Source organism: Numenius arquata, chromosome 1 (genome assembly GCF_964106895.1).
Source record: "Numenius arquata chromosome 1, bNumArq3.hap1.1, whole genome shotgun sequence".
Lineage (NCBI taxonomy): Eukaryota > Metazoa > Chordata > Aves > Charadriiformes > Scolopacidae > Numenius > Numenius arquata.
Genome location: NC_133576.1, coordinates 5,757,903 through 5,784,855, shown reverse-complemented (window position 1 = coordinate 5,784,855; position 26,953 = coordinate 5,757,903). Strand labels below are relative to the sequence as shown.

General features: G+C 43.1%; 1 protein-coding gene across 1 annotated transcript in view; it reads left to right on the top strand.

Annotated features, from left to right (window-relative positions):
• The window catches only part of ETV6 (ETS variant transcription factor 6), a 142,248-nt gene that overhangs the window by 19,683 nt on the left and 95,612 nt on the right, over nt 1-26,953 (top strand). The gene's annotated exons all lie outside the window — the stretch shown is intronic.

Genomic DNA, 26,953 nt, shown 5'->3' with positions numbered 1-26,953 from the left:
ATTTGTTGTTAAATCCCTTTCAGATTTATTTAAAGTTCTTGTCTGTCTTGGTTTTGTCTCTTGTCCCATCTCAGAGATGTGATTTCCTCTCTCTTCTACCATGCCTTGCACTTTGCACCATACGTAGGTCCCTAGTTGCCAAGGTACACTAGTACTACTGTAGGCCTCTTCAGCATGGACTGAATGGATATCAGCCAGTGAAGAGGTCCAATGCTGAATATTTTTTTGTTTAATTTAAAAAAGGAAAGAAGCCTTAGCTAAAACACTTCCCTATGTTAATGGCTAATAGGTAGCCATTAACTCTTGGAACATTGTAATTACGAAGGAGAACTCCTAAATATCTGAAAGTGAGGTTTTTATGGTTTTTTTTGGGTGGAAACAAATTATGTAAGAATGGAAATCCTTGCTTTAGAAATGTAGCTTCCACACTAGTCCTGGATAGCTGCGCATCGCCCTCCCTGCTTCTCTGAAATAAGTCCTGCCAGTGCTGATGCATCACTGGTGGTGTGGGCTCTCAGCTCTGTTAAGGGACAGTGGCTTTGACCTGACAGTCAGCTTCCAGGGATTGATCCCTTCCTTTTCCTTCTCTAGGCTGAAATGGTCAATGTTTGCCACCTTGTTTGCGAACAGGCACTTTCCAAGCTTCAGCAGCTGCTCGCACAGAATCTGCATCTCTCGTAGGTTATTTGAGCAGCTGGACAGAGGATTTTGGAGCTGCCCCTGCTGGGCTTGCTTAAATTTCTGAGAGTTTTTTTTGTTGGAGCCATTCTTGAACTAGATCAGCCCAAGCAATGTTATTGTGCAATTTTTACCTGGGACCAGTAGGGCAGACAAGGAAAGGTGTGTGTATATGTGTGGGAGGATGGTTTCAGCCTTGTAAATAATAGTCTCCAACTCTTCACAGGTCACTTCGTCTTTCTTTCCTCTCCCCTTACTCCCAAAGGTTGTTCCTGCGTGTTTTACTGGTGAGAAGAGGTTTGCTTTGGAAGTTGGGTGCCAATTTGAGCTTCACTCAGAAGCTTTACAAAAAGGTGGTTGAAGTGCTGGAGGAGGGAGCTCCCTTTGAGCGTCTTCCCTTGCCTGCGGGTTATCCCTATGAAGAGCTGAGGGTTCTTAAATGCCTTGAGAAAGGGCAGAGGGATAGGTTCCTGGAAGAGTTCTTTTTCCCTGGGGGACCCCTGAGAAATTTTGCTTGCACTTGTAGCCACTTTGCGGTGAGTACAAATGCACCTCACTCTGTGCTTCTTGGAACTGGGGCTCGCTCACCACTTACATCTCAAGTAGTGATGCTGTGTGTTTTTGTGTACCCCTCCTGACTCCCACGGTTCTGCAGTTGTGGTGGATTTTTGGCCACTTGTGGTTTGAAGCAGAGTTGCTGAGGACTCTGTGTGTGTGTGTGTGTGTATGTGTATAGGAATAGCAGATTAGAAAATGAGAGGTTGAGAGGCTCAAACAGCTTCCTGAAAGTGTGGGAGTGCAGGCCAGTGAAAGGAAGAGAAATCTTTTTGAAGCTATATCAGTGCTTTACACGGACAAGAATAGCAGGCAGAGCATATTGACAGAGCGGTCTGAGGATAAATGTGGCCATGTAGCAAAGCGTTAGTGCTGTAAAAATCACCACTGTCCACTAGCGAAACAAATTCTTCCGGGATGAGTGCAGTTTTAGTGGTATGGTTGGGTCCACAGCGTGCACTTCTGCTGGCACAGCTACGTTAGTGAGACCTGATGGGCATCAGTAGGTCTGCATGTGTCTGTGGTGTACATGCAGCCCTTCTGAAAGTTATGGAGGAGGTGTGAGGAACAACTCGGATCACATCGTGTGACATGCACACGATGCCCCTGGGAGGAGAGATGAGATAGCTGGGTATTCTCCTATTGCAGATCTGTAATGTGTATGGTTCATGCGAGGTACTGGTCCATTGCTGCTTGTTCCTTCCTCCAGCTCGTTTAAGTTCCTTCCTGAGAAGGATTAAACTCCTTGCCTTAAAGCCTATAGTAGGAGGTAACCAGGCCTTCAGCCCTTGGTGGAGCGAGCCCCAGCTTTTGTTTCCTGTTTCAGCCACTGTTTCCAAAGGCTTTACAAAGCAAATCAGTGTAATTTTCTCTGTTTTTCTAATGGGGAAACTGAGGCGGAGAGGAGCAGTGGTGAAAAGGGACCAGCTTATTTAGCGTCTGCCATCTTAAGATAGGAATAGCAACCTGTTTTGTTCTAGCCCAGTGCTTTGGGCATTTGTTAACAACACATTTAAACATATGCTTAATGGTAAGTGTGGCGATAGCTCCCTTACCATTCCCTCTTCTCAGAGCATCATGAACAGTACTGCTTACTGAACCCAAACTGCAGGGCCGTTCCCACTTATGCCAACCCATTAGCATCACCCAAGCTGTCAATCAGGAGAAAGCTGTATTTATTGGTGTAAAGGATGTCAACATCTGGCCCGTAGAACCTGTCTTATCATTCAAGGTACATGAGATGGAGAAAAGAGTCATATTTACAGTGAGGAAGTGTTACCAGTTGGGTTGCAGGAGATGGAGACAAATAAACTTATCCTTGCAGTTGGCTCTTGGATGGAGTTGACTTGAAAAGAAACTTCTGAACCTCCAGGTGGGCTCAGAACAGTCGCACAGAGGCAGCACAGGTTCACCAAGCAGACACTTTCATACAGCACTGTAATGACTCCTGTTACTCATGCCTTGAGCATGTAAGTGATGTAGTACCTCAGCTGAAAAACAAAACAAAACAAAAACCATCCTAAAACAACAACAAACCCCAAACCAAAGGACCAGTGACTGTTCCAGTACACCCACTTGCTTGTCTTCAAAGAGAGCTTCAGTCTTCGCAATTGTCCCGGCGTAAAATGTTTCATGATTATGCTAAAAGGCAGACTTAGGTAAGCATTGGAAGCTGCTTTAATGAACCCCAAGGTTTGACAGCCAACCTAGCTTTTGCGCTAGCAGCAATTTGGTGTTACCAAGAAAATAACCTCTTCCAGGATCTCGACTTGGGAGCTGTTTGCAGGGTGGTGGGATTACAGCATTTAGAGTGTTATAACTCCATTCGCTGCTTGAGTTCTTCTCATATATCACGTGAGACACCATTCTTTTTTTTTTTTTTTCCTCTGTAGGCCAACCTCAGTTCAGTATATCCCTCCAGGCATTTCGATCATCTTGGGGTATTTGCCACTGATTTTGGAAGGATATGATTCAGAACTTTCACCTGGCTTGGATTTTCTCAACGAGATTGTTTATGAGAGAACAAGTTTCAGGATCATATCTCAGGAATTTATGTACTTATGTTTCTTTCCATCTATAGATCCAGGATTTTTTGTAAGTGTTGCAATATTAACATCAGGACTTAATCCATTCAGATTAGAACCGATGGGAGTTTCTACTACTGATTGCAACTAACATAAATTCCAGCTCATAAATTTGGCATCAAAATGTATGTTGTGTATGTTATTGTTAAAAGCTACATTAAGTGCAATATATATTACATATATCATAATGTTATGTGTAATATATGCTGCTGCCTCTTACATTTAGTTTTAAGTAATATTATTTTCTAAAATTAGAGACTACTGTATGCTCTCTGAAGAGTTAGTCTGAAGTGGATTTTGTGTCCAGTCCTGCAGACATCTGGATATTCTTATGGGTGATTCCTTGGGCTCCCTGTGTACTCCTTGTCTGTGCCTCAGTATCCCCTGTGTTTTTTGGTGTTGGGTTGTTGTTTTTTTTTTTTTTCAAAAAGGAGAAATGCTGCTTTATTGCCTTGTAGTGCTGGGAGGCTTTAGCTATGCTGCTGCCTGTAAGCATGCAGCAATCCCCCAACATCTTGTTCCACAGGAAGTTAGTACAAGCTGGTAGCAAGGATGGACTGATATTCTCTGTGATGGTTGAAACATGTAGTTAACTTAGTTTCCATGGAGGAGAAGCAAATTTTATGAAGGACTGAAGAAGATGAATTGATGTCTGAAGATGAGGGAAAAGTGAAAGGGAAGACCGATACGTAGAAGGAGAACTTGGTCACTGCCATAAAGGTGCTACCAAATTGGGAAGCACTGGGTTAACATCTAATTCCATAGCCAGAAGGGTTAAGAATTATTTAAATAGTATCTACATAGAGATTTATCAGATGGTTAAATGATTTATTAAAAGGTTAAATTAAATTTGTTAAATGGTTAGCAGAAAGCTAGAGCCATAATGCAATGAATATTTTATCATTTTTTTCTCTTTTATTTTGGGAGATGGACAGGGCGGATGGAACTGATGGTTCAGGAAGGGATTGCTTATCTCTGCAACATCTCATAAGGTCAGGAGCAGCAACTGAAGAAGAGCCCACCTGAAGAAAGAGAAAGGAACATACTCCCCCTCTTAGAAACTTGCAATTTGTGATGCAAATTGAGGGGAGGCACATACACCAATTTTGAAACTTGCCCTTAGCTCACCCACATAATTGCCATACATGAGATTTGCATCAAAAATTTTGCCAAACTTTCGTAACCAAATTAGCAGAATGGTGCAAAATTTGTGTGACCTAAGGTTTTGTGATTTAGGCCTGAGTCCTGTAAATATCTATTGAGATTTTTCTGGACCTGCACTTAGTTTTGGCCAAATATAGGTTGAGCATCTTGTTGGTTTGATGGTGAAATAGTTGAAAACTTTTATGTTTACAGTGATGATCATGGCTAAAAGATTTAAACAACAGCTCTTGGTCTGAACATTCCCAAATTTGGAAGTATGAAATCCACATCTGGTTAGAATTTTTAGATGGAAAGATTTTATCCTAAAAAAAATAAAAAATAAAAAAATAAAAAATTACTGATGCTTAAATTTAAACAACCGCAAAATAAATCCCACAGGAAACATTGTATGGAGTGAATTTTCTTTTGGAAGGAATTGGTTGCAGTGCTTGTCACCTTGATGTCCTTAATTCACACTGCTAATTTCATATTGCGGTCCATTAAAGCAAGGTGTATTTCATGGTTAAACATACTTTGAAACTTTCTCTTGGACTGCCTCTCAGTGAGAAAGTTAAGGGTTAATAATTTGCTCAGTCTGCTCTTGATGTATAGATACAGTCTTCACACACCAAGAACACGGTTCTACAAATGCACATGGGTCCCACTGGGTTTGGTGGGATTACTCACGTGTCTGAATGCCTGCAGGCTTGCAGCTCAGTTTTATATGATTTTTTTTTTTTTAAGAATCCTTTTTAAAAATACACAGGAATTAAGCAATTTCCTTTACACAGTGCCTCAGCCAAAGCCCACTGAAGTCATTGGGAAGACTCCTACTGTTTTTTAGCTAGCAGTCGGATCTATCCTATATTCCTTATGGCCTAGTCTACTGGCTCTGTTTATGGGGGCGTATAACCATCTTAGTTCTCCTAGAATGGTTATCCTGCTGTAATTTAGTTACCATGGAATAGATTGCCCACGTTACTAGCAGCACAATTATTCTGGAACAAAAATACTTTGATTCCAGAATTGTCTCGGTGTGGGGAGCTACTCTGGAATAAAAATCGGGCAATGGCTTAATTTGCAATAGCTGTGCTCCTTGGTTACTTTCTGTAGGCAAGGTGTTTTAAACACAGGTGAAAGGCAGTAGTGGGAATCACTTTTTACATCAGCACAGCCGGTCTGTTGCGAATTTTTGCTGAGTTGTAGTTATCCTAGTTTATAAAACAAAGCAAACCCCAAGTGTAGACAAGTCCTTACTATGGCCTCCAGCCAAACTCCTCATCCCGCAATCAGATCTGCGTAGGTGGACCTCTGTGCCTGTAACTTCAGTGGGACTCTCTATATGTGCAGATACCCCCCTACGCAGGGTAAGATGGCAGGATTGTGACCCCACACTAGTAGGAAAGCACAAGTGTTGCCCTTTGTTTAGGGATGAGTGCACAGGGAAGATGGGGTATGACCCAGGTGGTTAAAAGCATTGGAAGTGTGCTGTCTTTGAGATCCCTGACCAAACCTACCCACTCCGGCATTTTAATGGGAGCCCTATTTATGAAGATGTTGATAAGCAATCTGGAAAAGCTTTATCTGTCATTGCCTTTTTGCACTAGTACAGATGAAGCAAAAAACTCAGTAAATAACTCTCTTTGCAATGTGTGTATGGATCCTATGAATCGACTTGGAGCAGACTCCAAGGCTGAGATTTTAGTTTCCATGTTTGGTGCCTGAACCCGTGGATCTAACAAGACATGTAGGCCTAAGCATTTTAGGCTCATTTTCAAAGCTGCTGTATTACTCTTGCCTATTTAGCTGTTCCTCTAACACTCTAACTTTTCTATTAATGTGAGGACTGGCTAATACGCTAAACATATGCACATATACAATATTAATTCCAGACATTTCACAAGACTGTTTTTAGAAATTCACCCACATGATGATGTGTTAACTTTAAAGCACGCACTTCAGAAATAAAGCAGGAGTTTAACTAGCAAAAAAAAAAAAAAAGGGTTAAAATGAAACAGTCCCTTTCTTTGTAGTACATCAGTTCATGCACAAATATGGAATTTGCAGGAGAAGACAAGTTAGTGTTTCTCTGCCTTTTTTTTTAAATAAACTAAATACATTGGATGTGGTGCGTGTTGTTACATCTGTGTAGCGTGCTCATTACATAGAAATAGAACTGGTATTAAGTGGTATTTCCTATGAAAAATGTCAAAAGAAATGATTTTTTAATAGATTTTTCCTTTGTAATGAAAAGAAAGTTCTTTTGTATCCATTTTCAGAAGAAACACATTTTTCCATAAATACACAGACTTATTTTGTTAACCACAAACCGAAAATCAGCTACTTCTCTGTATTACTTCCCATCTTAAGATCTCTGCTATGAATGACTGTCCTAAAAACTGTCGAATGTCCTCAGCTCTCATCAATTAAAATAGATATGGAAGCTTATCAGCATGTCATTGGATTGAACTTGGAGAAATTTGGTTGAAGACCTGGTCAGATGTGATGTTCTGGCTGCAATTAATCCAGACTGAAGAGGTACTGCTTCAAGTACTTATCACCGTATTATTTGTCCCTTCCACCTGCAACCCACCTGCTTACAAAAAGCTCTTATTCACTCAGCTTTGCCTCCGTAGTTGCTTCCTGATCCAGTTCTATCAAAATTACTGGTTTGGGTTTGGTGGTTTTTTTTCCTTAATGTATTCTGGATATCAGATTTTTTTTTTTTGTTAGAAAGTTGTCATTTTCTTTAAATGGTGAAATTGGGAAGAGCTTATCATCCTAGTGGGATTTACCTCCCACTGATCGTGGGGTCTGTTGTGGTTTCCTGAGCCAGATTTTCCATCTATCTAAAGCCTTTTTTTTTTTTTTTTTCAGTGGCATCTACATATTGAGGTAAAGATGTTGATTAAAAACCAAAGAAGTTAAGACTGCAAAATAATTCTGTTTTAAAAATAGCAGAGAATCTATTTTTCCATTATAGAGAAATATGGAAAGCAGATGGTAGGAATTTTTGGCAGTGGGAGTTACTTTATTTGTTGGTGGAAAAGGACTTGCTCTGGAGAGGGTGTGTGAGGAGGGGGACGGGACTTGGTTGGCGTGCTCTGATGCTGCAGAGCCATCCCAGATGTCTTTTGACCCACGCTGTGGCCAAAGCTCGAAGTGGCTCAGAGAGGCTGCCGAGGTGCGGTGTGCTGGGCAGCAGCAGCCTGCCTTCTCGGGTCGGGCTTGTCTAAACAAAAGCCAGCCCAGATCTCGCTGTCCGTGGAGCCTCTATCTCTTTTCAGTTTCCCTCAGAAGCGGTGGCCCCTTCACTGTGAGGCTCCTTGGGCTGTGGCACCGTGGAGCGGCCACTGTCACGACAGCAGGCTGGGTGCGTTCCCTCTCTTCCCAAACACACACGCCATGCTTTGGCATCCCTAGGGCCATGCATGGGTGGTGGTGAGAGGGAGCTGGGCCACTTCCCTTGGCTCTGCCACTGGCCAGAGAGAAACATGGAGACACGCTTTGCTTATTTGCACGCTAATAAGGCGGGTGTAAAAGGTGGGTCTCCTGTGAAAGGTGCTGCATGGAGAAGGTGGCAATGCTGCTGATGTGATGTGCGTGATTGCCCGAAATCCACCCAGGACTGCCAAGACCTAATTGGTGCAAAAGGGGTGTTTTGCTGAGAGCCCCCGTTTTTTCACATCTCTCGAGGAGAGGAAAGCATGCAGGCTGAAGCCAGTGTTAACAAGCTGCCAGTTGTTCTTCCACTGGCCAGGCACACGGGGGAAATTCCATGTGCCTGGCCTCATCCCACCCCAGGCCTTGCGGGTGCAGTCTCTCAGCATTTCTAGTACAGGGTTTGCCTTGCAGCAGAGTCCCCTTGTGCTGTGTGGGTAGGTGGGGGCAAAGAGACTCCTCTTCCTCGTAGCCTAAACCGTGCTACGGACTTGCCTTACCACCGGCGCATGGATTTGCTTAGGAGCTGTACAGATGAGGTGCCATTCCCGTCTGCCTGTAGGCTGGGTTTCAGTTTGGGGTAATGGAAATTATCCCCTAGCAGCTTTAATCAGCAGGTAGTTCATTGCCATGGTGTGTTTTGTGATCCCAGCGTTGCTCGGGCTGACCTGCTGCCAGCCGTCTGCTGGCTTGATTGGGCAGAGTTACCGCTGGGGGTCGGAAGGTCTTCCCTTCGAACCTGGGCTCCTCTGCCTCTCCAGCTATTCTGCATGTACTCTGTATGTTAATGTTCATCACCCTCTATCACAAGCCTTGCAACATCTGCTCAGCTCAATTTTCGTCCCCCTGCTAGCAAGCGCGGAAGTGACTGTGCTTTCCAAAAGGCCAGGGGAAGGAAGGGAGGAAAAGAGCTAAAGGCAATGGGCTTGTGAGCCTGGTGATGCAAAGCGTCCCTTCTTTCAGGCTCTCTCTTTTTGTACTAAATTTAACTGTTGTTGGGAATGAGCAGGCCTGCGCTCGGTAGCAGCGTGTAGTCCATAAACCGTCTCTGTTTCCTGCTGATTTCATGTTTTGCTAGGAAGGACGGGGCGCAGGACTTGAGATAGGATTAAGCAATGAGCATGGGCGTTAGTGGAATGGCCGTAGTGAGAGACAGGCTTGTTCTCTCTCAGCTCTGTCCAAAGGGAGGTAGCTGTGACCTATCGTGTAACAACAGGCTTTTCCTTCAGTGCTGGAGCCGTTCTCTTGTGCCACGACTTAGTTGCCTCCCAAAATTGCCTGGTGTTGAATATTTATTAAGGTCTCCATGATCAGATGTTTGTGGTTTGACAGAAGCAGCTGACACTGGTTTAAAAGGAAATATGTTGTAATATTTCCTCCATAGAGCCAGTGATGAGAAACTTCGGACAAGATTTTTACTTGACAAAATTCTGCTTTGACATAGCTGAGAGAGGCATGAGATTTTTCCCGTGGCTTTTCATTACAAATGAGTTCATCACGAGAGCAGCGTCTTTTGCGTCTTTGAGAATCTGTCTGCCCCTGCTGCTAATTCCCCACCTGAAATCTTAATTTACTGTGGGTGACATTGGACACACTTCAGCAGCGGCAAGCTGTGAAGAGAAGTGTGAACAGCCATCCCCATGGTAAGGAGATTAAGAAGAGTCAAAGTTTGTTTAATCTATGGTTCATGTACTTTTAAAGGAACAAAACCATGTCCAAGTTGTCTGGAAGCCTGTTTTCTGCATGAAACTTGAAGAAAATGAGGCCAAAGTTCAGGTAGACTTTGGGGGTTTACAGTGGTGAAAGAGATCTGTTGCGTCAGTGTAAGTAAAATTTAACTGAAGAAATGATTTCTGTTTTCTTCCTGTAAGATTTTTTTTTCCTCCAATTGCTGAATGACTGCAATGAAACAGCATATGACATCTACTGTTTGTACAATCATCCTTAAAGTGCACATATATCACATGGAATAATCAGGTACTGATTCTTTTATATAGATCTGAAGTTTTCTGAAGACTGAGATGGCATTTTGGCCAAAGTTGTATAGATGTTTGTAGTTGCAGCAGAGAATCATAACCCCAAGTGCAAGAACAGAGAGGATCCATGTGGCCTTGCGTTTTCTGCTCTCAAAAGCTCAGTCAGGCCCTGCTCTTCAGCCATCAGTTTAGGCTGTTGCTATCTACGCTGGTATGACAAATAATAGTTAGCATGGACAACTACAGCCTTATGTATAAGTTCAGAAATTAAGCCCAGCTCTCTGGGTGCTGATGGTTTAGCCACTCTTAACCTAGATTTGGTGTCAGTGTGTGTAGTGAACAAATTCATTTGTTTTTTGTTTGTTTGGGGGTTTTTTGCTTCCTTGTTCTCTGAAACAAAAACAGTAGTCTCTGAAATTGATAGGAAGAAAAAGATAGATGGGCAAGTAGTCATGTTGATGTTAATGTTCTTTAATGATACAAATTGCCTGTGTAAATTTGTGTCAGGGAACAAAGCACTTGCACCTGGGATTTACCCTCATCGCTGTACAAGTTGGCTGCTGGGAGTTTAGAAATAATCTGTGGATATCGGGAAAGGGGAGGTAGATAGATATTTTAAATGTATGCATAATGTGGGAAAACACAGACTGTATCACTTGCGCTGGATTTTTTGGAGTTGGGTAGTGTGGTGTGGGGTTTTTTTTGTTGCTGTTTTTTTTGAATAGTGGTGTAGATTGCATGCCTTAAATAGCATCCTTTAGTAGAAAAAAGCCATCTGGAGAGATTGACCACTAAAGATTTGTCCTCACTGCTCTGGCAGAATATCTTATAACTCCAGTTTCTCCACTGCACTCTCTCCTGTTTATATGCGCATCCTTACCTCCACTGGAGTGTTGCTTTCTCCTTGAACTTAAGTGGTTGAAACTCCTTGTCTCCAAAGCTCAAGTTATGAAAATAGTAGAGTGTGAGCAACCCTAGTTACATTAACTCTGCAGCTGCTGATGTGGTCACTGTGTGTAGCTAATCAAATGCCTCTGTTTAACCTGGAGGTCACTTTTGCTTGGTCTTGAGCCCCCAGTGGCTTCAGGTAAGCCCCTGGACTTCGCTCTAGAGTGGATAAAGAGCGCTCATGCATTTCCTTCTGCCTAGTCCTCTTCAGGATTGTAACTCCTGGTGGCAGGGTGGTAAGGAACAGCAATTAAATCCCTGCAATTGTTTACTAAACCCTGAGCTTTAACTACACAGGAATTTGTGGCCCAGTATAAATTGAAATGAAGAGTCCCATTAACTAACTCAGTTGTAAAATTTACTAAGCAGCATTTGCTTCAGGATGACTGCTTTGGCTGATATTCCTAGGCTGATACATTACTTTTGAGACCAATGGCATGCCATATGTTTGGTGCAGGATCTCTGTAGTGTCTGTTCTCATGCATGCTGAGGTAAGTTAGTTTGAATTAATACAGGACAAAAAACCCTCTAGAAGACCCCTAGCATAGCAATGATTTTTATCACAAGGTTAGTGTTGAGTTATGTCTCTAAAGAATGGGGGAGGCTTTGTCTGTTTCAGATGTAGCTGGTGTTAATGGCTCCACAGTGACCAAAAGAAATCTCCCAATTTTGGTTAATTAGGACTAATTTTGCTAGGGTGTGAGGGTGGAATAAAATGTTCATCCTTTAGAAAAAAAAGACTGCTTTCTTCATTGTGTTAATAGGCACTTGTAGGTATTCTGAAGAGTGAAAACACACATACTTTGGTCTCTGTTCTCTAGGGCTTGCTGAGGTATATGAATTTGCAGTTGTTGTGTCTGAAGTCTGCACACTTAGTGCCCTTAGAACTTTGTATCTCCATAGAGAGGGGGTGAAAAACTCATCACCTTTAATAAAAAAGATGTTTATGCTTTTTCTGACTTTCATGGCTTTTATAGATAAATCTTGAAAGTAAGAGTGTTTGCTGCTTCTCCAGACCAGGGAGCTCATGGTGTTTCCTCCCACTTGCTCTCATGGCTATCTTGTGTTTCTTTTCCATCTTCAACAGTGAGATATGATTCTTTTCCATGTTTTCTGCTATATCTGGGACTGTCAGTGTTTCCTATGTTTCATTTCTACCGTGTGTTGGAGAATTTATGCCCCTCAATTCCCACCTGTCTCTTAATAACAGGCTTCCTCATTCTCCCCAAACTAGGAGCTCTGTGTACATCTAATAATTTCTATTGTGCTAAGGGTGCTATATGCATCTCCCAACAGGGTTGATGCATTTTTTTTCAGCTGTTCCGTAATTATGGGCTTAGCTATGGCAAGGGGTATTGTCACGTTGCAATGTATCACAGACTATATCACCAGCCAGCTATTGCAAGTAATAGGAGCAGGTAGTTCTGTTCACTGAAGATACCAGTATCTCCATTTCCCACTTTTGCAATCTCCAGTGTTCAGCAAGTCCTGTAGTTCCCTGTGTCAGTAGGAATGTGCATGCTTCCTCACAGTTTTTTTTAAGATTAGTTCATGCAACATGATTAAGATCTTGCATTTATTTTTAGACACTTGCAGGCTGGGATTAGTTTCGGCACAGGTTCCTGATTATTACTATAAATTTTGACATTAAGGTTAACATTGCAATGGCGATATGTAACGATATGCATATATAACGTAAGTGTAAGTGCATACCCGTGCGCATGTGTTGAAAGATAGCGGAGCTTTGCCTGGGAGCCTGTCCACTCTTCCACCTACGTTAACTAATCCAACAAAAAGTTTTAGGTTTCCATACAAACCAGGTTACTCCGCTTTTAAATGCGTTAGTAGCTTTAGCATTTCCATTCTGGGGCCTCAGATCATTGTATTTTTATTGCTAGGATTCCAGTCTGGATGGGGATAGGAAGAGAAGATGCCTTTGGAGTAAATGAATAAGGAAGTATAGTTTTCTGTGGCAGCTCACAAAGTTGTGTAATTGTAATACTGGATTAGCAGGCAGGAGGCAATGGAGTGGTTGCTGGTTGCATGATGAATGCAGTCTGTTGCGTGGATATCATCCCGTTGCGCATACAGCGTGCAGCATTCTGTCTAATTCAGATTGGATTCTCCTGGTGTGAAGAACCACACTTGCCGTCAGTGGGATGTCTGGATGGCTGAGCCTAAAAGCGGCTTGAGGATGCGTGCTGTAGAGGAGGAGTCTGTGTAGGATGGCTGCATTATGCCCGTGACGTCTGATCCACACAAGCTGTAAGCGTCCAGGCTGTTACAAGGGATCCTTTCTCACACTGCTATGTGGTTATGTTGTGATACTAATTGAACCCCCTCCGTGACGGCCACTGAGGGAGCTGGACCAGATCAGGCAGCTTACAACCACAGGGGATGGTGTAGAAACAGTTGGTAGATGGTATTGGACTTGCAGGGTCAGGAGGGCTGGCTGTTCTCATATAAGCTGATTTTAAGGGCTCCCAAACAGTTCTGGTGTAACTGGAACCTGGTAAATGATTTTTTTTTTTTTTTTTTTTTTTGCTTGCAGGTGTGTAAGCAGTGGTGCCCATTCACTTGTTGTGCAGTGAGCTTGTAAATCCCTCATAAATTGTTTGTAAATCGCTTTGGGATCCTTCTGGCTGACAGGCGGATCCTGTATAAGCACATCACCCAGCCCTGCTGAGGCAGCCCTGCAAAGCCCAAGCCTTCAGGAGCAAAACCAGTTGCCAAAGAAGCAGGTGTGTCAGCTCAAAGTGGCCCATGATGAGCAGCTGTAAGCTCGAACTTTGCCCGTTTATTTGCTCAGGGTTTTTATCTCATCCTTTATTATACAGCCCAGTGAAAATGAATATTTACCGTGTCAGTTAAACCGGGGCCATCTGAGTGGCAGGCTCTGTATGTGCTAGGTGGCCTCACGGGTGAGAGAGCAGAGCGATACGCGAGTGTCGGAGGGGAAGGCCACGCTTTCTGTGCCACTGGAGAAGATAGGGACACCTGAGTAAACAGCGGGCACCCGGGGCTGTGTGGGTAGGGTGACTGGTTTGGTACACTCAATTGATTTTTATTTTTTTTTCCTTTTTTTTTTTTTTTTCTCATGCCCATAGCATTTTCATTCTGTGGGGAAATTCTGACCTTAGAGCAAGACAAGAGCACTCTGAATGGAAAGCTAAACTTGCATGTTATTCTTCATCTTGCTTCAGGATTTTGAATAAATTAATACTGAAAATTAATATCGAAACAGAAATTTCTTCTGAATCAAAGCCCAAATGTTCCACTTGCAAAGTGTAGCAGCACAGTGTACTCCTGCACTCGAGATAAGTTATTCTGAAAAAAAACCCAACAAACCTCAACATTTAAAAAAAACAACCCTATGTAGTAATTGAAGGGGCTATTTTTGGTGCAGTGTTTTGATTTTCAGCAAGATTGTGTGTATTGAGGGAAATGTTTACTATAAAATTTGTTACCACTTCTGGTCTTCAGATCCCTGGCAGCAGACTTATAGCCAGGAAGTTGCAATTGATGAATTATTTTTTGTCTAGTGCATTGTAGGAGGATAAAGCAGCATAATTTTGTGGGATTAGGAACTGTTTGGTGTTGGAGGTAAGGCATCCATATCCACATACAGTAGCCAAGCCTTGGTTAGGAATTAGGCACGTGTACGCAGGGCAAGTGGCATGACCAGGGAGCCAGGTGAATGCTCAGAAGACCTGCTCTCTGTCCCTGGCTCTGCTTACCTTGAGCAGTTTATCTGACTGCTCTGTGCATCAGTTTCTCATTTTATCTGCTGCATAACATATATTTAGATTTGAACAATTTTAAATGGGACCGCCTCTTGCTATTCAGAAACTGTTCTACTTCAACACAGTCGTAATAATAAACAACTGTGGTCTTTGCATATTCAAAATAAATTTAGGAAGATTCTGGTTAATTTTTGATTTTTCACCTGTATTACCAAGCGTTGATCTTTGTACCTATATAACCAAACTTTTTCCTTATTTGCTTTCTGTTATTCCGCCTTTCGAAGGACTTTGTGGAAAAGAAAGCAGCATAAAAATCACACAACCGGTTTGGCAGGTTCTGTATAAACAGGAGAAATGCCAGGAAAAGTCTCATGTCTTTGTTGCCAGCTTTAAAATAAAATAAAAAAATAATAAAAATTCTGGTTAATTTTCCCCTAACGAAAACCTCAACCGTTGCTATGTGTGAGCAGGACTGTGGGGAAGGGCATGTGGTGGGAGGGGCTGGGGGATGCTTGCTAGAAGGAACATGTGTGTCCTCAAATGCTAGGAATGTTCCTATTCTTGGGCAGTTGTCCCAGTCACCTTCTTGGCTGTAGGAACAGAAGAAGTGTTTTGTCATGCTTCTTGTAAGCAGGTTTGTTTTTTTTCCTTCCCCCATCTCCTCTGACAGTCTCACAGCTCAGCTCGAGTGTTAAACACACCCTGCTTGATTAGATGGGGGTGATTGATGCTCCCCTGTTCTGCTTTGCCTGTGCCAGCAGAAAGCTGTGCTGGTTTTTAAGGCCGTTTAGCTGTGAGTTGGGTCGGGTAAGGAGAGCTGCCTTCCTAACTGGATCTGTGCCGTTGCGTAACCGTGGGAAGGGTTGGAGTGCCTCTGTCCTGGTTCTTGTGGCAGAGGAGGGATGTGTTTCTGGAACGGGTTCACAGCTCTCTTCTGATGCAGGCCATCTCTGCTACCACTTGTGAGTCGAAAGATTTCAGTCAATGCTTTGACAAGGGGGAGCATTAAGAAAGCAGAAGTGCGCATGGGGAGGGTATTTAAAATGAATGCTAAAATGCAAAGTTAAATGATGCCTTCTCAGAGCTTTTGTGCAACGTCTGTGTCATTTTACTTTTCTCTTGTGGTTCATCCTTCTGCTTCCAGGGCAGCAACGTAACCCCAGAAACAAGGCCATGCGAAGAGAGGGTCAAAATGGGATTTAGGCAACTCACTGCTTCTTCATGCACCTCTGTTCCTAAAAAGGTCTTTCCTCTGGTGCTTCTCTATCTTCACTATTTTGGCTTTGAGTTCTTCAGGGGTGTCTTGTGCTCAGTGTTTCTGTGGTGCCTTGAACAATGGCACCATGGTTTAGTTTGCCTCTGAGTGCTATCACTGATTAAACATAAAATCCTAACAGTTGGGTTCAGATCCCGATAGAGTTTGTAGGAGAGAATATTATATTATTTTCTAATAAAATTAGAAAAAAATAGAAAAAAATAAATAAAATAAATAGAAAAATATTTTTTTCTAAGGAAGTACGGTTTTGCTCGGTCCCCGTGCTCCTGCTGAACTGGCCACCTAATCTACATGTTTTGGGCCCTCCACTTGTAAAGGTGAATGTAATGACACTTTTCTTCATTGTAGGAAACTGCTAAAGGCACTATAGGACATATTTAAATAGTGTAATAATGAGGACTGTGGACAAGGCTTCAGTCAAACAAGGCTTGAGTCAAAACGGTCCCAGGACTAGCACTTTCCTCTTTTTCTTAAAGATGGCTGCAAAATTGACCATTTCAGCTGGCTCAGCTCCCAAGCTTGTCACTTATGTAGTGAGGCAATATTTGCAGCTCGTAAGCAATCTTATGGTAAGGGTGGAGTGGCCCTCACGACAGTGTCCATTCAGTTGTGAACCAGCAACGCTTAGCTGTGAAAACAAGCCAAAGATAACCAGAGTGAAACTTCAGCGCTTCTCTTCTGCCAGGAGCAACATCATAACCAATGCTTTGTGATTATGAGCTAAAACAAAATAATAATTTGAGGAAGAACAAAAAGCAGTGCAAAGCTTGAAAGGAACAATTAAAACAATTGGGGAACTTAACGAACAGGAAAAGCTATGGCAGAGGGACAGCAGCTTAACTGAGATTTTTGTGCTTAGCCATCCCAAGGCTTGACAGACCTGTGTGCTCAGCATTATCCCATTGCCCTGTTGGCACAACCAAGGGGATGAGGGCTGCGGTAATGCCACAACTTGTTTTGGAGAGTCAGAAGCGTGTCTGGTAACAGACTCCTGTCCTCACCATGTCTCTTCAAACCTTTTCTGTGGAGCTTCTTTTTCACTGTGCTTTGCGGCGTGGCATCTGCCGCCCAGCCCCGCTCAGCAGCGCTATGCAGGGGGTGATCCACTTCTTGTTCCCCTTCTGAGTGCTGGGAGTGCCACTGGGATTTCCAGAGCGAGAGAATAAGGGCTGTGTGGGATGTACCCTGTCACATGGACAGGTCGTACCTGGAAGGCATCTCTTGTTTTCAGAGCAGTTGGGAAAGGATTGTTAATAGCTCTCCTTACACAACAGAATATTCACCCGCTTAGTTCATTACTTATTAGCTCCAGGCAGGGACATTGCAGATTTGTTAATGGTAATGGCCAAATCATTAGAGTGTGCAGCATTAATGGAGGAGAAAGCATTTAATAAAGAGCCATCACTCAACCCTGTCATTGTCCCTGGAATACGGACCATATTGTTGAATTCAGGCTCTGCTCTCCTGTCACCTACCCTGTCTTAAAAGGATAGCTTGCTCAGGAGCTTTGTACATTCAGCTTCTTTTCAAGCACCTGTGAAAGCTCATCTTTTCTTTTAAATCAGATATGCTGTACCATGGCCAGCTGTTTCTGTACAAACATATTTTAAAAGTCTCCTTAAAGGCCTGCCAATCCTGATGGTTCTGTGCTGGAACGACCACGTTTTAGAGGAAATAAGAGATACTGTTATGCCTCAAGCTATCCCCCAGGTGGTTTGTTTACTTTTTCTAAGTGATATTTTGCGTCTGATGCATTGATTGGCAAAAAGTTCAGTTCTTCTAGTTTGCATTCTCATACCCACAGACTGCCCACTGAAGAGACCTTCTAAAATCTGCAAAATAAATTGTAACAGCTTGTTAAATAAATTAAAAAAAACCCAAACAACAAACCCGATTCTTGTACAGGTTGACCTTCCTGCAGATTTTCTTTCTTTTGATGTAACTCAGCTTCTTTCAGTGGTCTCCCATTGAATCTTAACATTTTAATCACAGCTTCTTATTAGCTCATCCTTCTGCAATATGTCTTCCCGACAATATCTTCTCTTTCCTCTGTTTTTATTTCCTTTTGGCTGTTGGGATGTATCTGTCATATCTCTCTCTGTCTCTGTAGTTCCTTAATTCCTTCCTTATAAGCTAGACCTTCTGACTCTTGTAAAATTTGTCTGTCTTGCATGTTTAGATGCATGTGTACATATATGATGCAGAATCAAGAGCCTGCAAATGTGCAGGATGCAATATTCTAAGTGAAATCCTACCAGCTGTTTCTTACACTCTCCTTTGTCAGCTAGAGTTTCCTTTTTTAGTCACAGTGGTCTCATGTTGTTCACACTGAAGTAAGTGGTTGGAGTAGGTGAAAGATAGTGGGAGAGGAAGACCGTAGTTTGATGTTTCTGTCGTATCCAGTTTCTGTACAGTAGACAAGGTCAGTGCAAATATATGGTCCTTTTTAGGAACTCCTTCTGCATTTAATGTGCTGGGAGTCAAATAATCTGAATCCTTCTGATGTTTTATAGTGGCAAACATCCATTGCCTCTTGTTTCTGGACTAGCTTATTAAGGCAGTCTTTGAGAATGGGTATTTTATTTGGCTGTCTTTTTCTCTTCATGGATTCTGTTCAGTTTTCCTGAGCACCCAAGTGGATCTGCCTATTTTTTCACCAACAACCCTTATTATAGCTATCATCTTCCAGGGCTGACCTAGATTCCCCCTGCAAGTTGCCTTTACCTACTTAGATGTGGTGTTGAACAAGGGGATATAGTACGCTCCCTGCCATGCTGTGTAGGCTGGCTTACTTTTGCACCACTTGAACCTTTCGGAGCAGCAGTTGTAAGGTGTAGAGTTGGGCCTTGTCGTGGAACCTCCATGTTTCTCTGTGTATTTGGTATGTCCTTTTTCGTGGAAAATCTGCCAGAAGTCTGAAATGTGATGAAACACTGACACGAGAAGGTGGTGGTGCTGTGTATGCCAGTGGTGGTTAATTTTGCCAGTGAGGAAAGTTGTAAAGATGTTGACCTTGCAGGGTGAAACGGTTGTTTCACAAGATAATAAGTAGGTACACCAGTTCTCTGGTCTGAAATGGCTTTCCAGTGCCCGAACCCAAGCCTGTGATCAGGGTTGTCTTCTCAGTGCCTCCAGAGGTGGATAACTTTCCTTTGTAAAGGAGAGACATTCTCATGCTTACCAGGGTAGGCACCTATGTGATCAAACATAAACAATTTTTTTCCAGTTTGTTATAGTAGCTGATTTTTGGGTGTGCCTGTATTTTCAAATGGTAACAGATATAAGATAATTATGGCATATCATGATGCAATTTGCTTCCAAACAGGCATATATACACACTGTTCACCCTCAGGTTCAAACTGATTTCATGTAGATAAGGAGAGAGAGTAAACTTAAGTGACTGAACTGGAGAGGATAAAGATTGAGGCCCATATGTAGACTTTACTTCCACTAATGTAAATCAGAACCAGAATAATTGTTTTTAAAATATCGTTGGAGAATTTTGCGGGTATAGATGAGAGCAAAGTCCACACATGCAATGGGACCCAGAAGGGTCATTTCTTGTATTTTTAAATTGTATTTTTAAAATATGTGTTTCATTTGTTTCCAGCAGTGACTGAGGACTAAAAGAAGCTATGACTTTTATGTGAATTACTCTCCCGTGATTTTTCCACTGCTTAACTGATGGGCATGTAGATAATCCATGGCGGTGAACGAGTTGACCTCGTCCATGTGACAGTTCTGACCTGTGGTTCATGCTATGGAAATATTTGATATCCCCTGTTGTGAAGGATCCTGCTCTCACAGTATTTGTAGCTTCAGGAAAAATGTTCAGAAAGCAACACTCATCCCTTCTACAAAGACCAGAAATGATGCTTGAATGTGTTTGAATACATAGTAGGATTGCAGCTTGCCAGTGCAGTGACAGGTCCATAACGCAACCCAGTGAAAACGGTTGTGCTGCCATGCCAGCCCTGAGACGCTGCGGAGTAACTCTAGGATTTTCTTTTCCCATAACACGTGAGAGGGCAGCTCCCTGTACACCTCTTAGTTCTCCCATCTTAGTTTCATGGCCTCCAGAAATTTTGCACTGAAATGAGTGCATGACTCCTCTCACGGGTGTTCAGGGTGTGAATTCCCACGCATAAAGGCAGAGTTGTACAACCACCAAACGTTACAGAGATGAGGCTCCCCCAGCACTCCCTCTTTTACAAAAGAGAATGCAAAAAAGATGCAGTGAAATATCTCTGATGTGCAGATATCTAAGTCTGGAAAGTCTTTCTCTGTTGCCCTCCCTGCTTCCCTGCTGCTTACTCACTGGCCACGATACTTCAAAGCCTCACATGTCTTTTTTTTTTACTAGCTGTGCAATAAACTCTCTCTCTTAGCCTTCTGTGGCGCTTTGTGCTAAGGGAGTGTGCTAACAAAATCATGATGTAGGCACAAAAGGGGGTTGCCCTGTGGATCAGAGAAGTGGCCCACCTTTCTCCGTGCCTTGCTTAAACAGAGGTCAGTAGCAAGTTCTTCAGAGGAATGTTCCAGCAACAACCCTGTAACACAAATTTTGGAGTTGCCTGTGGAAAGGAGCCAGAGGCAGATAGTTTCTTAACATCAGGCGGTTGAATCCATGGTTGGCTTCTGCCTTGAAGTAGCAGGTCAGGTGGGCCAAGTCCCAGCTTTGCTGCCTCTCCTTAGAGCCTCACTGCAGAAGGGTGAGTAGAAGGGTCTCCCACTTCCCATTGATGAGGCTTTACTCCCATTTTGGAGCGCGACAATTCTGCTTCCAAATTCTGAACCAGAATCTGCCTCCCGTATATATTTTGTGCTGCCTACCTGGGATATCTATGGATAACATTCTGTATTATTAATATAAATGACTAATCCTTTCTTGAATCTTATTAAGCTCTTTGCCTTAGTATTATCTTGTAGTTGTACATATTATCTTCCCACAGCCTCTTTCTACTCTCTGTTCCCCCATATTTTCTGTGACCTCAGCAAAGAAAGACTTTTTGAGTTCAGCTAGATATTTTGCTTCATTTATATTTGCTAATTTGAGATATTTTGCAGTGCTTAGATAATAATGCAATTGTATCATGGCATTTTCAACAATAACATTGACCTCCGCAAGCTGCCTTTTCACAACACTTGAGTGCATCAATGTTGCTGTCTGTAAGATTTTAATTTAATTAGAACAGTGGTTGTAATCATTTTGGGAAAAGCATGAACTTCCCCGCTGTCTCCTTTCCCCTTCCTTTTTGTGATGAACTGTTGCACCTCTGTCTGGTTTTTTTTTTACTTGCTTAAGTAGAGACTGAGACGTGAGAGGGTAGCCATCTCCTGCCCCTTGTGCCAGGCGGTTCGCCAGAAGCAAGCTGAAGGGAGGAGGCAGGGAGGAACTGAACTTCACAAAATCACTAAGGTCACCGAGACAATCTCTGCTCTCTGTGCGCAGGAAATGAGATGTTAATCTTTTCCCAGTGCTGCTTTGCATAAGGTCCATTCCAGAGAGCTGTGTTTGTTTTAATTTCTCTAATTACTGATAGTGTGCTGATTATGCTGCTATAGATTTGACGTGAATTACTATATTAATGGAATCAAAAATGAGGAGAAGTCTGCCATGGAAATTAAGAAGATGACAGCAACTGGGGGAAGGGAGGGAAGTGGACAGTTTAATTCATACCCTGGTACTGCAGAGCTGTACTTTGCTTTGTCTGGAGCCTGATCCTTTGTTGGTGGCGGAACTTGAAGTATGCATTTACCAAAATCCCAAAATGTTTTAATTGTGTACCCGGTACCATACAGTCTCTTAGGGGCTCTGATTTCCCCCCTCCTCCCTACGTTAGACCCTGCGACTCATCTCATAGTGGTCTCTTGGACTTTCATATCCAGCTGTAGCGTTGCATACAAAACACTGGTGAACACTGCATATGTCTTCCTTCCCTTTCTTCTTCCCCTCACTTGCTTCCCTAATGATTAACTTACTTGAATCTCCTGCTGTCATCCCCTGTGCTACTGTGTAGCTGATTTGCTGGCATTGCCCTGCTGAGTGCCCAGATGTGCAGGGCCTTCTAAATCTTTGCTGGAAGCACCTCATTCCCCCCAACAACCCTCTTCTCTAAGGCCATTTTTTCCCCTCTGCTGTACCCAAGTCACCCACTCCTGAGAGGATCCAGCAGGCTCCCCTCAGCTACCTGATCCCTTGGCTTCCCTTTCCACTTTTCCTGCCTCAGTGTGCTTCCTGAAAGAGATAGCAGCCCTGATCCCATGTCCTTGCAGAGACGAACATCCTCTGTCATTTGGGGTATACAGCGTTGCGTCTAGAACACCAGCTTTTGTGAGAGCTGCAAGCATACATTTCAAACCTGGACTTGCACAAGGCAAGGGCATGTTACTCATGGGTTTTTAAGCCTAGGGCTTCCTAAAAAATGTAAGAGGGCACCAGAACATTTGCACACCTCTCTGAGCACGCGTCCCACAGGTGAGGAGTTGGAGCAGGGTGATGGGATGATACCCTGGGAGCTGGAAGGTTCCCTTAAAAGCAGCATCCCACTACCACTGTCCTGTGAGTAAGTAAGCATGGCCTGGGAGAATGGGACAGGTAACTTTCTCCCTTTTTGCTTCTAACTGTTGGCTTCCCAATAGTTACGGCAGCACAAATCTCTGTATCTCCACCTTGCGGTAACGCCTGCTTCTGTGGGGAGCAGGGGAAGTCTGGTCCATTTGCAGAAGTGAAGATGAACTGCAGGTGCAACCAGAGAGGTGCGGAGTGGAAGGTGTACACCAGCAGCCTGGGGGGCAAGCGCATGTCAGCTTTCACTCTTAGTGAACTTCACCCTGTGTAGCATCATAACATGCAATATAAGAGTAGGTTTTTACACAGCGATAAGAGGCAGCTGCTTTTTATGTCCAACACAGGGTATTTGCCGACCATGTTGGCCATTCTGGTTTCCTGAAAACTGCTACATTGGTAATGTGTTTCTTTGCTTTTCAGTTAAAAAAAAAAAGGTCATTTTAGTATACCATCCTATCCAATTACTTGAAGTAGTCATGTCATTGGAACAACCTGAGGGCTTGCTTAGCATGCTTTCTTACATATTTTATTTTCATTTCTGCAAAACATGTATGTCCTTTGTGTCTGTCATCTGACTGAAGTTAGTAAAGGGACGAAACCACTATCAGACTGAAAGCTGGAGAACATTCACAGTAAAGGCTGCTGCTTTGGAGGGTAGAAGAGCGTAATTTTAGCAAAAGCATGATGCTGTTTTTACTTGCAGCCTTGCTCCTCCTCAACTGTTAGACTTCTTTTTCAAGGTGACTACAAATTTAATTTTGCAATTTTGACCCTTTTTAAAAGTGATTATTATCTTAGCCATATGAATTATTTGTGCTCCTGATGGAACTTTCTAACTGTTCAGGTAGATTTTGTGAGTAAAGCCTCTACCTCAGTTCTTCAAACTGAAATCAGCGTGTACTTTGATGGCTTTGGGAGTCTAGTCGGCTGTTATGTAGACTCCTACTCAATAGTCATGATCGATATACCTTTTGAGTTACCTTCCCTTTTTTTTTTTTTAAGACAGGATGGTTTGATCTAACGTTTTCTCAGCACCTGGAAATGTAGTGTTTTGTACTTTTATAGTACAAAGAGAACAAAACCATAGCTTGTCTTGATTGTTAACCACGTATGTCAATCTGTCCCTGCTAGATCGGGCAGGTGAAAGCATGCCCCAGCCTAAGCAGGCCTGGCTGGTTGTCTAGGTGGCACTGTTGGAGCACCAGCCACTACTAGAGTAAACCCCGAGGGTCTCTGTAAAGGTTGACTTACTGCATCTCTTCAATTGTTGTACTCAAGGTGAAATTTCATGGTGAAACTTCCCTGACTCACTATGGGCTGAAGAAGCCTTTCAGAAACGATGACAGCAAGCAATACGCCAACTGTTTTATCCACCTCACTGTGGCTACTGGCAAAATACTAGGGTGCTGCTATTTTGAAGTTGCTTGTTAGACGGCAGTTGTTTGGGGCTAAGCGTTTGGTCACTTGTGGATTTAAACGTTTATAGAGTCCCCTGGCAGGCAGCGAATCTGGAACGGGGTAATGCCAAGCTCTTTCCTAGCACTCATTGCCAATAATCTCAAAGGACCACACCAAATGTGTATTGATTTAGTCTCTTTTACCAGTAGACTAAGCTCAGCAAGGCTGTTTGCTCAAATACACACAAGGTTCATGCTGATTCTCCTACCAGCACTACCTATCCTTCCTCCCAGGCTGTTGCTTGAACAACCCTACCATTGAACCATCTATTCTTGGCCCTAATGCAAAGGGAAATACTAAACTGACTGGTTAGGAAACTCTTTCAAAAAAAAAAAAATAATCCTGGTAGCAGAGTATCTGGTTGCATAACCTTCGAAGCACGAGATACCAGCCATGTTTTTGTTTGATGGATCCCATGGAGAGAAGCCCTAGGCAGTTCTGGAGTTAGGAAGATTAAAGCAAATGTGTTCTCAGTGGTGTGAGCACAACAGGTACCTCCTGGAAGTGTGACTCTAAAAAGCCTCAGAAAGCCTGGGGGAGCAAATGTGACCTTGTGCATTCACGCGTCTGTGTAGGCCAGGAGTTGCGTGTGGCTGAAGCACTGAGCTATGGTCTGTTGCAGAACTGGACTGATGTTTGCAGTTCTGCTTCCAGCCATGTTACTGACTCATCCCTCCATAAACAGGGATGAAGCTCATTTTTCCACAAGCCCAGTGCCTTGACCTCCTTGTGACATTACCGTTCCACACCTTTTGGAAATGTGGCCGGGACAGTTACAAGGGCTGCTCTTTTAGGATGCGCTTGTTAAATGTATTGCCCTTGAGAGGTACATGCTGTCCTTTTTTCAAGACAGCTTAACTCTGAAATTACTTAGCTCGTTTGAGCTTTGCTCTTTCTGTAACTCAGGTTGTCTGTGCGTCTAATAAAAATAAAAAAAAGACTTACCTAATGCCTGTAAATTGCTTTGATACGTGGGTTAAAGGTGCTGGAAAAAAATGCAGGATTAGTAAGAGAGGGCATTTCAAAGGCACTAATAAGAGTCAGATAGCTAACTCCCCTTTTCTGCCTTGTAAAATGTGTTCTGCAAATATTACCAATTCACACATTACTGTGGACATCCAAAGTGTGTGGAAAAAGTAAGTGCATTTCCACAACTTTTTGGTTTTTTACTATCCTGTTCTCATGAATACTAGGAAGCAATGAATCAAACGTATTTATTTATAACAGTAAATCTAAATGAAGCTGTCTTTGTATAAATCAGGTTACTGTATGCCTTTAGGAGGTTGATGAGTGCCGAGAGAAAGGCAGCAGGTGCCGTACTGTAACCTTCATGTCATAGTTCGATAGAGCGCCTCCTGAGTGCTGAGGGAAGTGCATGGGGTTCTGGATTTAATTTTGTATTCTGCTTGTTGGCCAGTGAGAAGGCCCTTTGAAGCCACTTAGTCCTTGTCTTTGCAGCAGTGATTCAGTATTTCTGTGAGCATGAAACGTGACCTTTGGTTGGACTGTATCCTGCATTCTTCGGGAGGGAGGAAAAGGACTTCAGGTCTCCCATCTATCCTCTAGCGCCTGTTTGCAGAGGCAGGCATCTGTGTGGCTATGTTTCAGAAGCGTTCCTCTTTTTATAAATATCTCATTCAATAAACAAAATGAGCAGCTGCAGTGTGGTTCGATTATCTGAGCTGTGGATCGCAGCAGGAAATGCTAGGAAGTGGCTGGTCTCGCTGAGAATCGCTGGTATTTGAACCAGTGGTGAGGAGGTGCAAATGGGCAGCCAGACTGCAGAATGGGCACAGGGAGCTGCACCTCTCAGGACCGTGAAGCGCAGCGTCAGCCGTTTCAGGTCAGGGAAGGAGTTGCCCAAGTGAAAATAATGTTTTGTAGCTCCACAGGTGCGTCTTTCACCACGTCTCAATGAACATCCCTGTTTGCTAGGTAAGAAGAATGAAATTCCTATGAGCTAATGCAGTGCTATTACCCGGACAGTGATGAGTAGAAAGAAACTTAGTGGACACAGTAAGGTGGTAAAGGGCTTTGTGGGAGACAGGAAAATTGAACAATTTCTGTTTAAGAAGTACTGAACTGAAAGTCAAGGGGAAATACTCGCAGAAATAACAACATAGCGGTGGTGGAGTGAACCAGGCCTGCCTTCCCGCTCTGTCTAAACCCAGAATAGCTAGTGTTGAGATGGACTATTTATTCTCTGCATGCCGTCAGTCTTCTCTGCCGTGACTGTCAGCAGTGGTGGCTGTAGTATAGTGGTGGGACTCCAGATATTGAGGTGAAACTTCTGGTTCTGCCTGAACTCCTGAGCAGCAAGCTGATAGCAGCACCTTGTGCCAGAATGAGCAGGGCTTGCTTTGAAGTGGTGGCAGAGAGATGCAAGACTTTCAAGGTGTTCCATGTCCCATTTCTTTTTGGACACGTCACCTAGTCTGCCTGAAGAGTTTTCTGCTTTGGTACATTGAGTTATTTACTCACGTTGTACCAACCTCTCCTTCCCTTTGCTGGCAGCGAGGGTGCTAACATTACGTTCTGCAGGTGCCTCTTAGTTCCTACCTAGTTCCCTACTGCACGGCCGTGATAATGTTGTGGTTCATAATGGAAGTAATTACTTTCTCTTGCTCCAGCACCGTTTGTCTTTTCCATTTGCCAGAGGTCGGGGTCAGAGTAGGGAGCTGCACATGTACTCTCCTGCAAATGCTCAGAAATTAAGGTAGCTCTTTTTGTTTCTGTATGTATGTGAGTGTAAATCCACGCTGTTTGCACTGCTATCATTAAATGTCAGCAGCACGGTTTTGGGGAGCAACACGCATTGCTTTCCGGGAAGCATATGATAATGACTTTTTTATGCTCCTGTAAAATTGTGGCTATGTTTATTTACAAAGGGTATAATTTGTGCTGTGATTGGAGTACAGGCTTAGAATATGTAATAATTTTCCTATCAGATCAGATGAAATTTCAGTCTTAAGTTTCTTGGCAGGCGTTTTCAGAAATAAAAACCTAAGAGTGACAATTATGAAACTAATGCAACATTCACAAATTGCCCTTTAGCTCTATTTGACTGTCCTTGCATAGCT